We start from the raw sequence: 16,216 nt of genomic DNA, 5'->3' as shown, positions 1-16,216 counted from the left end.
TCCGGTGATTGCGCGGTGTGAGGGGTTTATATTTCCGGTGATTGCGCGGTGTGGGGGGTTTATATTTCCGGTGATTGCGCGGTGTGAGGGGTTTATATTTCCGGTGATTGCGCGGTGTGAGGGGTTTTATATTTCCGGTGATTGCGCGGTGTAAGGGGTTTATATTTCCGGTGATTGCACGGTGTGAGGGGTTTATATTTCGGGTGATTGCACGGTGTGAGGGGTTTATATTTCCGGTGATTGCGCGGTGTGGGGGGTTTTATATTTCCGGTGATTGCGCGGTGTGAGGGGTTTTATATTTCCGGTGATTGCGCGGTGTGAGGGGTTTTATATTTCCGGTGATTGCGCGGTGTGGGGGAGGGGTTTATATTTCCGGTGATTGCGCGGTGTGGGGGGGTTTATATTTCCGGTGATTGCGCGGTGTGAGGGGTTTATATTTCCGGTGATTGCGCGGTGTGAGGGGTTTTATATTTCCGGTGATTGCGCGGTGTGAGGGGGTTTATATTTCCGGTGATTGCGCGGTGTGAGGGGTTTATATTTCCGGTGATTGCGCGGTGTGAGGGGTTTTATATTTCCAGTGATTGCCCGGTGTGAGGGGGTTTATATTTCCGGTGATTGCGCGGTGTGAGGGGTTTATATTTCCGGTGATTGCGCGGTGTGAGGGGTTTTATATTCCCGGTGATTGCGCGGTGTGGGGGGGGTTTATATTTCCGGTGATTGCGCGGTGTGAGTGGGATTATATTTCCGGTGATTGCGCGACGTTCACATTGTGAGTTATTTCTGCCGGTTATAACTTGATATTTTAATAATTTGGACAATAACGGATGCGGCGATTCCGTTACTTATTTTTAATGTTCACATCATTTTTTCTAAAAAAACAAAACGTATTACACTGGTAACCGGTCGATGTCGCACATTTTCTTCGCAGGACAGAGGAAGCCGCGAACTCTAACTGATCAGATGCTGCGGTCGCTATTAATCACGGCATCTGAGGGGTTAAACAGCCGGGATTGCATTGTATTCCGATCTTGGCGGTTGCCGGCGGCTGTCAGTAGTCGTGTACGGTGCAGGCTCCGCTCCTTCTAGTGTGACGGCGCACGTACAACATAATACTATAGTTCTGATGTCACCAAGGGGTTAAACCCTCCTGTATTTTATATTTACAGCGCTTTATATAAATAATAATAATCACCAACACTGTGCCAGACAAAAACGCACCAAAACCGGACAGAAATGACCTCATGTAACCTTACTACTGCATCATGGGAAATCTCCTGACTGATAACAGAGAGAAGAATAAACAACAGCGGTGACCGGAAGTCATGTAGACGCGACCAGCGCTGCTTCATCGAATACCCGGCCACAGCTGAAGGACCTGTGATGACGTCACTACCATGTGACCGGGATGGGACAGAGCTCCGCCCCTCCTGTCACGTGATTCTCGTCACAGGACTTTCATACATCAAACAATTTTCCACTTGTAAGCTCCGCCCCTGATGCCGCGGTCACATGATCTTTATTTCGTCAGGTCTATCCGCTAGGTCTACTCTCTCCACTCTAAGCTCCGCCCCTCCTGCTCCGGTCACATGGGGGTGACGTCATCAGAGTGCCTTCCGCTATTTCCGTGTATGAGGCAGAGAGCAGCGCTGGTCGGGTGTTCTCTCTGTTATCAGTCACCCCTGTATGAGTGTGTATACAGAGAGCTGTCAATCATTGAGTGACCCCGCCCACTGGACTCGTAGCCGTGATTTAACCCCTCCAGTGCCGGCCTCTTTGGGGTAAGTGGTTATTTCTGGGCTTTGTAGTGGTCGGATGGTTTGTGGGACGAGTCGTGTTTTGTAATGACATAATATTCGGGACATACAACTTATTCACTGACTTTTATACATTTCTTGTTAATGTCGTTCACCGTGCGGTTTAAGGGAATGTTCACACGTAGCGAATACGACCCACAACACGCAAGGAAATCACCCCGAATATTCACCCCAAATGGTGGACGTATAATCCTCCCGAATATCTACTACAGAAATACAACCAGGCCGATCCTCACCTCTCCCAGCGTTACCATAGCAACACGTCCCTGCTCTTCCGGCTGTGTCCAGGTGACCCCTATAATGACATGTGACCTCTCCGGCCTGTGATTGGCTGCAGGGGTCACATGACGCCTTCTTTTTTATATATGTGTAACCTGCAGCGTTGCTGTGAACACGCGGTGGAGCCGCAGAGGATTCTGGGAACAATGGCGGTTGTTGCGGAACTTGACTTTCCATTTAACTTAATGTGGAAATTCTGCAACAAATGCGCAGCGAATCCGCGGTATAAATGCGATATCCTGCGTGTCTATAATCCGCACCGCAGGTTAACCCCTTAATCACCAGGACGGGTTCCGTTTTTTCCTCCGTCTTGTCAGATCTATAGCTTTGTTATTTGTCAGTCGATGGCGCGAGGATTAGATTCTGCGGGACGAGCTGTGGATTTTCATCACTTTTTACTACATTATTAATATATTTTTTTATAGCGACCAATAATCCGCCATTGTGGTGTTTGTTATTATCGTGTTCGCCGTGCGGGTAAATAACGTTCTGTTGTATTTCTGACTCTCACGGACGCCGTTATTCCACTTATTTCTGGGTTTTTTTACGTTACTTTAGAGAATATTTGGGAAAATCGTTTGTGGAGGGTTTTTTAATTTGAAAGTTTCTTTTTATTCATAAATGAAAACTTATATTTATTTTTTTTAAGAAAAAAGTCAAATAGACTGTTCTGGGTCGTGATTCATCGACACTTCCATACTGTTCTGATACGGCGCACCCCAAATGGTTGGCTACTTGGCCGTGACGCCGCACAGCTCGGTATAGGAACACATTAACTGCTTCCCGACCGCTGGCTGTATTCTTACCGTCAGGGACGGGTCCTTTAAACCCGAGCCATAGACTTTCTACGGCTCGGGCTTTAACTTGCTGGCCGCGCGATCGGGCAGCTGAATGTCGGGTCTCCGGCTGTCAGTGACTGCCGGGGACCCTGAGGAGAGGATAGGAGAAGCTTTCGCTGCTTTTGTCTTCTCCGATGTCTTCTTACACAGCGTTCAATGATCGCTGTGTACAGGAATAGAGACAGCAGCAGCGGCGGCGCGTGTCTATTCCTCCCGGTGATCATGTGACTGGTCACATGATCGCCGGGTGCCGTTACTGGCAGACTGCTGCTGGGTCTTATAGTGACGATTGTCTAGTGAGAGGGCTGATTTCCCTGCTGTGCAGCCCCAGTGGAAAAACATGGTGTAAAAGAAAGAAAATATATATATAAAGTTCCCCAAAGGTCTTTTTTGACGTCTGAGGGACAGACCATAGTAATAAAAATATAGGAAATAATAAATACACATAAAATACCCACCCAATAAAAACACGCCCCCCCGCCAATCATTGCTGTAACGCTAGCGCTGACCCAATCACCCTAATATAGACATGTAATATATTAAGAGTTACGGTAGACAATGACGATCACAAATAAAAGGTCTATTTTAGGGTAAAACTAGGTTATTACCAAAAAAATAGCTGAAACGTAAAAAAGCTTATTTTTTTACTATTGTTTTCAAATTTTATGAATAAAAATTCTAAAATAGCAAAAAAGGTGCGTATAAAAACGATTAAAAAAGAAACCTGCGGAAAAAATGTCGCGAAAATCACGTCATTAGCCCAACAAATAAAAACGTTATAGCCATTTAAATAGGGCACTTATAATGTGGTGACAGGGACTATCTCGTATATAAGTAAAGAGGCTGTCACCACATTATAAGTGCCCTATCTCCTATATAAGTAAAGAGACTCTGTCACCACATTATAAGTGCCCTATCTCCTATATAAGTAAAGAGGCTCTGTCACCACATTATAAGTGCCCTATCTCCTATATAAGTAAAGAGACTCTGTCACCACATTATAAGTGCTCTATCTCCTATATAAGTAAAGAGGCTCTGTCACCACATTATAAGTGTCCTATCTCCTATATAAGTAAAGAGACTCTGTCACCACATTATAAGTGCCCTATCTCCTATATAAGTAATGAGACTCTGTCACCACATTATAAGTGCCCTATCTCCTATATAAGTAAAGAGACTCTGTCACCACATTATAAGTGTCCTATCTCCTATATAAGTAAAGAGGCTCTGTCACCACATTATAAGTGTCCTATCTCCTATATAAGTAAAGAGGCTGTCACCACATTATAAGTGCCCTATCTCCTATATAAGTAAAGAGACTATGTCACCACATTATAAGTGCCCTGTCTCCTATATAAGTAATGAGACTATGTCACCACATTATAAGTGCCCTGTCTCCTATATAAGTAATGAGACTCTGTCACCACATTATAAGTGCCCTATCTCCTATATAAGTAATGTGGCTCTGTCACCACATTATAAGTGTCCTATCTCCTATATAAGTAATGTGGCTCTGTCACCACATTATAAGTGTCCTATCTCCTATATAAGTAAAGAGACTGTCTCCACATTATAAGTGTCCTATCTCCTATATAAGTAAAGAGGCTGTCACCACATTATAAGTGTCCTATCTCCTATATAAGTAAAGAGGCTGTCACCATATTATAAGTGTCCTATCTCCTATATAAGTAAAGAGGCTCTGTCACCACATTATAAGTGTCCTATCTCCTATATAAGTAAAGAGACTCTGTCACCACATTATAAGTGCCCTATCTCCTATATAAGTAAAGAGGCTCTGTCACCACATTATAAGTGCTCTATCTCCTATATAAGTAAAGAGGCTCTGTCACCACATTATAAGTGTCCTATCTCCTATATAAGTAAAGAGACTCTGTCACCACATTATAAGCGTCCTATCTCCTATATAAGTAAAGAGGCTCTGTCACCACATTATAAGTGCCCTATCTCCTATATAAGTAAAGAGGCTCTGTCACCACATTATAAGTGCCCTATCTCCTATATAAGTAAAGAGGCTCTGTCACCACATTATAAGTGTCCTATCTCCTATATAAGTAAAGAGGCTCTGTCACCACATTATAAGTGTCCTATCTCCTATATAAGTAAAGAGGCTCTGTCACCACATTATAAGTGTCCTATCTCATATATAAGTAAAGAGACTCTGTCACCACATTATAAGTGCTCTATCTCCTATATAAGTAAAGAGGCTGTCACCACATTATAAGTGCCCTATCTCCTATATAAGTAAAGAGGGTCTGTCACCACATTATAAGTGTCCTATCTCCTATATAAGTAAAGAGGCTGTCACCACATTATAAGTGTCCTATCTCCTATATAAGTAAAGAGGGTCTGTCACCACATTATAAGTGTCCTATCTCCTATATAAGTAATGAGACTCTGTCACCACATTATAAGTGCCCTATCTCCTATATAAGTAAAGAGGCTCTGTCACCACATTATAAGTGCCATATCTCCTATATAAGTAAAGAGGCTCTGTCACCACATTATAAGTGTCCTATCTCCTATATAAGTAAAGAGGCTGTCACCACATTATAAGTGCCCTATCTCCTATATAAGTAATGAGACTCTGTCACCTCATTATAAGTGTCCTATCTCCTATATAAGTAAAGAGGCTCTGTCACCACATTATAAGTGCGCTATCTCCTATATAAGTAAAGAGGCTCTGTCACCACATTATAAGCGCCCTATCTCCTATATAAGTAAAGAGACTCTGTCACCACATTATAAGTGCCCTAACTCCTATATAAGTAAAGAGGCTCTGTCACCACATTATAAGTGTCCTATCTCCTATATAAGTAAAGAGGCTCTGTCACCACATTATAAGTGCCCTATCTCCTATATAAGTAAAGAGACTCTGTCACCACATTATAAGTGTCCTATCTCCTATATAAGTAAAGAGACTCTGTCACCACATTATAAGTGCCCTATCTCCTATATAAGTAAAGAGACTCTGTCACCACATTATAAGTGCCCTATCTCCTATATAAGTAAAGAGGCTGTCACCACATTATAAGTGTCCTATCTCCTATATAAGTAAAGAGGCTGTCACCACATTATAAGTGCCCTATCTCCTATATAAGTAAAGAGGCTCTGTCACCACATTATAAGTGTCCTATCTCCTATATAAGTAAAGAGACTCTGTCACCACATTATAAGTGTCCTATCTCCTATATAAGTAAAGAGACTCTGTCACCACATTATAAGTGCCTTATCTCCTATATAAGTAAAGAGACTCTGTCACCACATTATAAGTGCCCTATCTCCTATATAAGTAAAGAGGCTCTGTCACCACATTATAAGTGTCCTATCTCCTATATAAGTAAAGAGACTCTGTCACCACATTATAAGTGTCCTATCTCCCATATAAGTAAAGAGACTCTGTCACCACATTATAAGTGTCCTATCTCCTATATAAGTAAAGAGACTCTGTCACCACATTATAAGTGTCCTATCTCCTATATAAGTAAAGAGACTGTCACCACATTATAAGTGTCCTATCTCCTATATAAGTAATGAGGCTCTGTCATCACATTATAAGTGCCCTATCTCCTATATAAGTAAAGAGACTGTCACCACATTATAAGTGCCCTATCTCCTATATAAGTAAAGAGGCTCTGTCACCACATTATAAGTGCCCTATCTCCTATATAAGTAAAGAGACTCTGTCACCACATTATAAGTGCCCTATCTCCTATATAAGTAAAGAGGCTCTGTCACCACATTATAAGTGCCCTATCTCCTATATAAGTAAAGAGGCTGTCACCACATTATAAGTATCCTATCTCGTATATAAGTAAAGAGACTGTCACCACATTATAAGTGCCCTATCTCCTATATAAGTAAAGAGGCTCTGTCACCACATTATAAGTGCCCTATCTCCTATATAAGTAAAGAGGCTCTGTCACCACATTATAAGTGCCCTATCTCCTATATAAGTAAAGAGGCTCTGTCACCACATTATAAGTGCCCTATCTCCTATATAAGTAAAGAGGCTGTCACCACATTATAAGTATCCTATCTCCTATATAAGTAAAGAGACTGTCACCACATTATAAGTGCCCTATCTCCTATATAAGTAAAGAGGCTCTGTCACCACATTATAAGTGCCCTATCTCCTATATAAGTAAAGAGGCTCTGTCACCACATTATAAGTGTCCTATCTCCCATATAAGTAAAGAGGCTCTGTCACCACATTATAAGTGTCCTATCTCCTATATAAGTAAAGAGACTGTCACCACATTATAAGTGTCCTATCTCCTATATAAGTAAAGAGGCTCTGTCACCACATTATAAGTGTCCTATCTCCTATATAAGTAAAGAGGCTGTCCCCACATTATAAGTGCCCTATCTCCTATATAAGTAAAGAGACTCTGTCACCACATTATAAGTGCCCTATCTCCTATATAAGTAAAGAGACTCTGTCACCACATTATAAGTGTCCTATCTCCTATATAAGTAAAGAGACTCTGTCACCACATTATAAGTGCCCTATCTCCTATATAAGTAAAGAGACTCTGTCACCACATTATAAGTGCCCTATCTCCTATATAAGTAAAGAGGCTCTGTCACCACATTATAAGTGTCCTATCTCCTATATAAGTAAAGAGGCTGTCACCACATTATAAGTGTCCTATCTCCTATATAAGAGACTCTGTCTCCACATTATAAGTGCCCTATCTCCTATATAAGTAAAGAGGCTCTGTCACCACATTATAAGTGTCCTATCTCCTATATAAGTAAAGAGGCTCTGTCACCACATTATAAGTGCCCTATCTCCTATATAAGTAAAGAGGCTCTGTCACCACATTATAAGTGCCCTATCTCCTATATAAGTAAAGAGACTCTGTCACCACATTATAAGTGCCCTATCTCCTATATAAGTAAAGAGACTCTGTCACCACATTATAAGTGTTCTATCTCCTATATAAGTAAAGAGGCTGTCACCACATTATAAGTGTCCTATCTCCTATATAAGTAAAGAGGCTCTGTCACCACATTATAAGTGTCCTATCTCCTATATAAGTAAAGAGGCTCTGTCACCACATTATAAGTGTCCTATCTCCTATATAAGTAAAGAGACTCTGTCACCACATTATAAGTGCCCTATCTCCTATATAAGTAAAGAGACTGTCTCCACATTATAAGTGCCCTATCTCCTATATAAGTAAAGAGGCTCTGTCACCACATTATAAGTGTCCTATCTCCTATATAAGTAAAGAGGCTCTGTCACCACATTATAAGTGTCCTATCTCCTATATAAGTAAAGAGACTCTGTCACCACATTATAAGTGTCCTGTTTCCTATATAAGTAATGAGACTCTGTCACCACATTATAAGTGTCCTATCTCCTATATAAGTAAAGAGACTCTGTCACCACATTATAAGTGTCCTATCTCCTATATAAGTAAAGAGGCTGTCACCACATTATAAGTGTCCTATCTCCTATATAAGTAAAGAGACTCTGTCACCACATTATAAGTGTCCTATCTCCTATATAAGTAAAGAGACTCTGTCTCCACATTATAAGTGTCCTATCTCCTATATAAGTAAAGAGGCTGTCACCACATTATAAGTGTCCTATCTCCTATATAAGTAAAGAGGCTCTGTCACCACATTATAAGTGTCCTATCTCCTATATAAGTAAAGAGACTCTGTCACCACATTATAAGTGTCCTATCTCCTATATAAGTAAAGAGGCTCTGTCACCACATTATAAGTGCCCTATCTCCTATATAAGTAAAGAGGCTCTGTCTCCACATTATAAGTGTCCTATCTCCTATATAAGTAAAGAGACTCTGTCACCACATTATAAGTGTCCTATCTCCTATATAAGTAAAGAGACTCTGTCACCACATTATAAGTGTCCTATCTCCTATATAAGTAAAGAGACTGTCACCACATTATAAGTGTCCTATCTCCTATATAAGTAAAGAGGCTCTGTCACCACATTATAAGTGTCCTATCTCCTATATAAGTAAAGAGGCTGTCCCCACATTATAAGTGCCCTATCTCCTATATAAGTAAAGAGACTCTGTCACCACATTATAAGTGCCCTATCTCCTATATAAGTAAAGAGACTCTGTCACCACATTATAAGTGTCCTATCTCCTATATAAGTAAAGAGACTCTGTCACCACATTATAAGTGCCCTATCTCCTATATAAGTAAAGAGACTCTGTCACCACATTATAAGTGCCCTATCTCCTATATAAGTAAAGAGGCTCTGTCACCACATTATAAGTGTCCTATCTCCTATATAAGTAAAGAGGCTGTCACCACATTATAAGTGTCCTATCTCCTATATAAGAGACTCTGTCTCCACATTATAAGTGCCCTATCTCCTATATAAGTAATGAGACTCTGTCACCACATTATACGTGCCCTATCTCCTATATAAGTAAAGAGGCTGTCTCCACATTATAAGTGCCCTATCTCCTATATAAGTAAAGAGGCTCTGTCACCACATTATACGTGCCCTATCTCCTATATAAGTAAAGAGGCTCTGTCACCACATTATAAGTGTCCTATCTCCTATATAAGTAAAGAGGCTCTGTCGCCACATTATAAGTGCCCTATCTCCTATATAAGTAAAGAGGCTGTCACCACATTATAAGTGCCCTATCTCCTATATAAGTAAAGAGACTCTGTCACCGCATTATAAGTGCCCTATCTCCTATATAAGTAATGAGACTCTGTCACCACATTATACGTGCCCTATCTCCTATATAAGTAAAGAGGCTCTGTCACCACATTATAAGTGCCCTATCTCCTATATAAGTAAAGAGGCTCTGTCACCACATTATAAGTGCCCTATCTCCTATATAAGTACAGAGGCTGTCACCACATTATAAGTGTCCTGTCTCCTATATAAGTAAAGAGGCTCTGTCACCACATTATAAGTGCCCTATCTCCTATATAAGTAATGAGGCTCTGTCACCACATTATAAGTGCCCCATCTCCTATATAAGTAAAGAGGCTCTGTCACCACATTATAAGTGCCCCATCTCCTATATAAGTAAAGAGACTCTGTCACCACATTATAAGTGCCCTATCTCCTATATAAGTAAAGAGGCTCTGTCATCACATTATAAGTGCCCTATCTCCTATATAAGTAAAGAGGCTCTGTCACCACATTATAAGTGCCCTATCTCCTATATAAGTAAAGAGACTCTGTCATCACATTATAAGTGCCCTATCTCCTATATAAGTAAAGAGGCTCTGTCACCACATTATAAGTGCCCTATCTCCTATATAAGTAAAGAGGCTCTGTCACCACATTATAAGTGCCCTATCTCCTATATAAGTAAAGAGACTCTGTCACCACATTATAAGTGCCCTATCTCCTATATAAGTAAAGAGGCTCTGTCATCACATTATAAGTGCCCTATCTCCTATATAAGTAAAGAGGCTCTGTCACCACATTATAAGTGCCCTATCTCCTATATAAGTAAAGAGGCTCTGTCATCACATTATAAGTGCCCTATCTCCTATATAAGTAAAGAGGCTCTGTCACCACATTATAAGTGCCCTATCTCCTATATAAGTAAAGAGACTCTGTCACCACATTATAAGTGCCCTATCTCCTATATAAGTAAAGAGGCTGTCACCACATTATAAGTGTCCTATCTCCTATATATAAGTAAAGAGGCTCTGTCACCACATTATAAGTGTCCTATCTCCTATATAAGTAAAGAAGCTCTGTCACCACATTATAAGTGCCCTCTCTCCTATATAAGTAAAGAGGCTCTGTCACCACATTATAAGTGCCCTATCTCCTATATAAGTAAAGAGGCTCTGTCACCACATTATAAGTGTCCTATCTCCTATATAAGTAAAGAGGCTCTGTCACCACATTATAAGTGCCCTATCTCCTATATAAGTAAAGAGGCACTGTCACCACATTATAAGTGCCCTATCTCCTATATAAGTAAAGAGACTCTGTCACCACATTATAAGTGCCCTCTCTCCTATATAAGTAAAGAGACTCTGTCACCACATTATAAGTGTCCTATCTCCTATATAAGTAAAGAAGCTCTGTCACCACATTATAAGTGCCCTCTCTCCTATATAAGTAAAGAGGCTCTGTCACCACATTATAAGTGCCCTATCTCCTATATAAGTAAAGAGGCTCTGTCACCACATTATAAGTGCCCTATCTCCTATATAAGTAAAGAGGCTCTGTCACCACATTATAAGTGCCCTATCTCCTATATAAGTAAAGAGGCTCTGTCACCACATTATAAGTGTCCTATCTCCTATATAAGTAAAGAGGCTCTGTCACCACATTATAAGTGTCCTATCTCCTATATATAAGTAAAGAGGCTCTGTCACCACATTATAAGTGCCCTATCTCCTATATAAGTACAGAGACGCTGTCACCACATTATAAGTGCCCTATCTCCTATATAAGTAAAGAGGCTCTGTCACCACATTATAAGTGCCCTCTCTCCTATATAAGTAAAGAGGCTCTGTCACCACATTATAAGTGCCCTATCTCCTATATAAGTAAAGAGGCTCTGTCACCACATTATAAGTGTCCTATCTCCTATATAAGTAAAGAGGCTCTGTCACCACATTATAAGTGCCCTATCTCCTATATAAGTAATGTGGCTCTGTCACCACATTATAAGTGTCCTATCTCCTATATAAGTAATGAGACTCTGTCACCACATTATAAGTGTCCTATCTCCTATATAAGTAAAGAGGCTCTGTCACCACATTATTAGTGCCCTATCTCCTATATAAGAGACTCTGTCACCACTTTATAAGTGTCCTATCTCCTATATAAGTAAAGAGACTCTGTCACCACATTATAAGTGTCCTATCTCCTATATAAGTAAAGAGACTCTGTCACCACATTATAAGTGCCCTATCTCCTATATAAGTAAAGAGGCTCTGTCACCACATTATAAGTGCCCTATCTCCTATATAAGTAAAGAGGCTCTGTCACCACATTATAAGTGCCCTATCTCCTATATAAGTAATGAGACTCTGTCACCTCATTATAAGTGTCCTATCTCCTATATAAGTAAAGAGGCTGTCACCACATTATAAGTGCCCTATCTCCTATATAAGTAAAGAGGCTCTGTCACCACATTATAAGTGTCCTATCTCCTATATAAGTAAAGAGACTCTGTCACCACATTATAAGTGCCCTATCTCCTATATAAGTAAAGAGGCTGTCACCACATTATAAGTGTCCTATCTCCTATATAAGTAAAGAGGCTCTGTCACCACATTATAAGTGTCCTATCTCCTATATAAGTAAAGAGACTCTGTCACCACATTATAAGTGCCCTATCTCCTATATAAGTAAAGAGGCTCTGTCACCACATTATAAGTGTCCTATCTCCTATATAAGTAAAGAGGCTCTGTCACCACATTATAAGTGTCCTATCTCCTATATAAGTAAAGAGGCTCTGTCACCACATTATAAGTGCCCTATCTCCTATATAAGTAAAGAGACTCTGTCACCACATTATAAGTGCCCTATCTCCTATATAAGTAAAGAGGCTCTGTCTCCACATTATAAGTGCCCTATCTCCTATATAAGTAAAGAAACTCTGTCACCACATTATAAGTGCCCTATCTCCTATATAAGTAAAGAGGCTGTCACCACATTATAAGTGTCCTATCTCCTATATAAGTAAAGAGGCTGTTACCACATTATAAGTGTCCTATCTCCTATATAAGTAAGGAGGCTCTGTCACCACATTATAAGTGCCCTATCTCCTATATAAGTAAAGAGGCCCTGTCACCACATTATAAGTGTCCTATCTCCTATATAAGTAAAGAGGCTCTGTCACCTCATTATAAGTGTCCTATCTCCTATATAAGTAAAGAGGCTCTGTCACCACATTATAAGTGCCCTATCTCCTATATAAGTAAAGAGGCTCTGTCACCACATTATAAGTGTCCTATCTCCTATATAAGTAAAGAGACTGTCCCCACATTATAAATGTCCTATCTCCTATATAAGTAAAGAGGCTATGTCACCACATTATAAGTGTCCTATCTCCTATATAAGTAAAGAGACTCTGTCTCCACATTATAAGTGCCCTATCTCCTATATAAGTAAAGAAACTCTGTCACCACATTATAAGTGCCCTATCTCCTATATAAGTAAAGAGGCTGTCACCACATTATAAGTGTCCTATCTCCTATATAAGTAAAGAGGCTGTTACCACATTATAAGTGTCCTATCTCCTATATAAGTAAAGAGGCTCTGTCACCACATTATAAGTGTCCTATCTCCTATATAAGTAAAGAGACTCTGTCACCTCATTATAAGTGCCCTATCTCCTATATAAGTAAAGAGACTCTGTCACCACATTATAAGTGTCCTATCTCCTATATAAGTAATGAGGCTCTGTCACCACATTATAAGTGTCCTATCTCCTATATAAGTAAAGAGACTCTGTCACCACATTATAAGTGCCCTATCTCCTATATAAGTAAAGAGGCTGTCACCACATTATAAGTGTCCTATCTCCCATATAAGTAAAGAGGCTCTGTCACCACATTATAAGTGTCCTATCTCCTATATAAGTAATGAGACTCTGTCACCACATTATAAGTGCCCTATCTCCTATATAAGTAAAGAGGCTCTGTCACCACATTATAAGTGCCCTATCTCCTATATAAGTAAAGAGGCTGTCACCACATTATAAGTGCCCTATCTCCTATATAAGTAAAGAGACTCTGTCACCACATTATAAGTGCCCTATCTCCTATATAAGTAAAGAGGCTCTGTCACCACATTATAAGTGCCCTATCTCCTATATAAGTAAAGAGACTCTGTCACCACATTATAAGTGTCCTATCTCCTATATAAGAGGCTCTGTCACCACATTATAAGTGTCCTATCTCCTATATAAGTAAAGAGACTCTGTCACCACATTATAAGTGTCCTATCTCCTATATAAGAAGCTCTGTCACCACATTATAAGTGTCCTATCTCCTATATAAGTAAAGAGACTCTGTCACCACATTATAAGTGTCCTATCTCCTATATAAGTAAAGAGGCTCTGTCACCACATTATAAGTGCCCTATCTCCTATATAAGTAAAGAGGCTCTGTCACCACATTATAAGTGCCCTATCTCCTATATAAGTAAAGAGACTCTGTCACCACATTATAAGTGCCCTATCTCCTATATAAGTAAAGAGGCTCTGTCACCACATTATAAGTGCCCTATCTCCTATATAAGTAAAGAGACTCTGTCACCACATTATAAGTGCCCTATCTCCTATATAAGTAAAGAAACTCTGTCACCACATTATAAGTGTCCTATCTCCTATATAAGTAAAGAGGCTGTCACCACATTATAAGTGTCCTATCTCCTATATAAGTAAAGAGACTCTGTCACCACATTATAAGTGCCCTATCTCCTATATAAGTAAAGAGGCTCTGTCACCACATTATAAGTGTCCTATCTCCTATATAAGTAAAGAGGCTCTGTCACCACATTATAAGTGCCCTATGTCCTATATAAGTAAAGAGGCTCTGTCACCACATTATAAGTGCCCTATCTCCTATATAAGTAAAGAGACTCCGTCATCACATTATAAGTGCCCTATCTCCTATATAAGTAAAGAGGCTCTGTCACCACATTATAAGTGTCCTATCTCCTATATAAGTAAAGAGGCTGTCACCACATTATAAGTGTCCTATCTCCTATATAAGTAAAGAGGCTCTGTCACCACATTATAAGTGCCCTAATTCCTATATAAGTAATGAGACTCTGTCACCACATTATAAGTGCTCTATCTCCTATATAAGTAAAGAGGCTCTGTCACCACATTATAAGTGCCCTATCTCCTATATAAGTAAAGAGGCTCTGTCACCACATTATAAGTGCCCTATCTCCTATATAAGTAAAGAGGCTCTGTCACCACATTATAAGTGCCCTATCTCCTATATAAGTAAAGAGGCTCTGTCACCACATTATAAGTGCCCTATCTCCTATATAAGTAAAGAGGCTCTGTCACCACATTATGAGTGCCCTATCTCCTATATAAGTAAAGAGACTCTGTCACCACATTATAAGCGCCCTATCTCCTATATAAGTAAAGAGACTCTGTCACCACATTATAAGTGCGCTATCTCCTATATAAGTAAAGAGACTCTGTCACCACATTATAAGCGCCCTATCTCCTATATAAGTAAAGAGGCTCTGTCACAACATTATAAGCGTCCTATCTCCTATATAAGTAAAGAGACTCTGTCACCACATTATAAGTGTCCTATCTCCTATATAAGTAAAGAGGCTCTGTCACCACATTATAAGTGTCCTATCTCCTATATAAGTAAAGAGGCTCTGTCACCACATTATAACTGCCCTATCTCCTATATAAGTAAAGAGACTCTGTCACCACATTATAAGTGTCCTATCTCCTATATAAGTAAAGAGGCTCTGTCACCACATTATAACTGCTCTATCTCCTATATAAGTAAAGAGACTCTGTCACCACATTATAAGTGTCCTATCTCCTATATAAGTAAAGAGACTCTGTCACCACATTATAAGTGCCCTATCTCCTATATAAGTAAAGAGGCTCTGTCACCACATTATAAGTGCCCTATCTCCTATATAAGTAAAGAGGCTCTGTCACCACATTATAAGTGCCCTATCTCCTATATAAGTAAAGAGACTCTGTCACCACATTATAAGTGCCCTATCTCCTATATAAGTAATGAGACTCTGTCACCACATTATAAGTGTCCTATCTCCTATATAAGTAAAGAGGCTCTGTCACCACATTATAAGTGTCCTATCTCCTATATAAGTAAAGAGACTCTGTCACCACATTATAAGTGTCCCATCTCCTATATAAGTAAAGAGACTCTGTCACCACATTATAAGTGTCCTATCTCCTATATAAGTAAAGATGCTCTGTCACCACATTATAAGTGCCCTATCTCCTATATAAGTAAAGAGTCTGTCACCACATTATAAGTGTCCTATCTCCTATATAAGTAAAGAGGCTCTGTCACCACATTATAAGTGCCCTATCTCCTATATAAGTAAAGAGGCTGTCACCACATTATAAGTGTCCTATCTCCTATATAAGTAAAGAGGCTCTGTCACCACATTATAAGTGTCCTATCTCCTATATAAGTAAAGAGGCTCTGTCACCACATTATAAGTGTCCTATCTCCTATATAAGTAATGAGACTCTGTCACCACATTATAAGTGCCCTATCTCCTATATAAGTAAAGAGGCTCTGTCACCACATTATAAG

At 39.8% G+C, this 16,216-nt stretch overlaps 2 protein-coding genes across 2 annotated transcripts in view; one reads left to right on the top strand and one right to left on the bottom strand.

The window, feature by feature from the left end:
- The window catches only part of LOC142660517 (uncharacterized), a 479,487-nt gene that overhangs the window by 2,528 nt on the left and 460,743 nt on the right, over nt 1-16,216 (bottom strand). The window lies entirely within an intron of this gene.
- LOC142655263 (uncharacterized) overlaps nt 1,630-16,216 on the top strand; it is a 96,442-nt gene continuing 81,855 nt past the window's right edge. The window contains 1 exon segment of the mRNA XM_075829227.1: nt 1,630-1,778. The gene's annotated coding sequence lies outside the window, so the exon portion shown is untranslated.

The sequence above is a fragment of the Rhinoderma darwinii genome, chromosome 1 (assembly GCF_050947455.1).
Source record: "Rhinoderma darwinii isolate aRhiDar2 chromosome 1, aRhiDar2.hap1, whole genome shotgun sequence".
In the NCBI taxonomy this organism is placed as follows: Eukaryota; Metazoa; Chordata; class Amphibia; order Anura; family Rhinodermatidae; genus Rhinoderma; species Rhinoderma darwinii.
Note: the sequence above shows the minus strand (reverse complement) of the source record. Positions and strands in the feature narration are given on the sequence as shown.